This window comes from Penaeus monodon, chromosome 24, assembly GCF_015228065.2.
Source record: "Penaeus monodon isolate SGIC_2016 chromosome 24, NSTDA_Pmon_1, whole genome shotgun sequence".
Classification (NCBI taxonomy): Eukaryota; Metazoa; Arthropoda; class Malacostraca; order Decapoda; family Penaeidae; genus Penaeus; species Penaeus monodon.
The window spans coordinates 28,890,574-28,891,270 of NC_051409.1; positions in this window are offsets into that span (position 1 = coordinate 28,890,574).

Consider the following 697-nt stretch of genomic DNA (forward strand, 5'->3'; position numbering starts at 1 on the left):
TGTGAGAACGAATAACTCCATATAAATGGCGCGGCAGAAGTGCTTACACAAAGATTAGGAAACCTACGTAGCAGAAAATAGCTCAGGAGCCATCTTAAATCTATCACTAATATTCTGCATAACTGATACTATTGCTACCTAGGGCAAATAAAATGTACTTGAAGTGGTACTCATGCAAGGTATAGAGCTAACAATTTGCCAATTTTGTTTATGTAATTATTTATTATTGTCTAGCTTGACTTGTGGCAACGGACGGCTGATGAATAGTCGCTGAATCCGGTGCACATTCCACGTACTGTTTCACTATAAAACTAGGATTACTGAAAACCGTTTCGAAAACCTCCTGGGAATGAAACCCGGGAGGATTTCGAAGTGACTGTCTCATCTTTCATGAAACCACAGTGTTAACACGGGAGAATGTTTTGTCCTTCACAATAAGCTTCGTCACACCTATTACATAGTTACTTGGGGTTACATGTAGGCAGATTATTATTCCGCACCGCATTTATTCTTGTCCCAGTGTACCTTTGCAGATATCAAGCGTCTGCGCAATACCACACTGTTGGCTTGCGGTAAAATCGGGAACTTTGTCGGCAGAAGGAGCTGTTTCTATCCGTACGATGTTTGGTCCATCTTTTTGAGGACTCATCAATGATTCAGAATTATGGTGTTGATTCTCTAAGGGCCTTTAATCCTA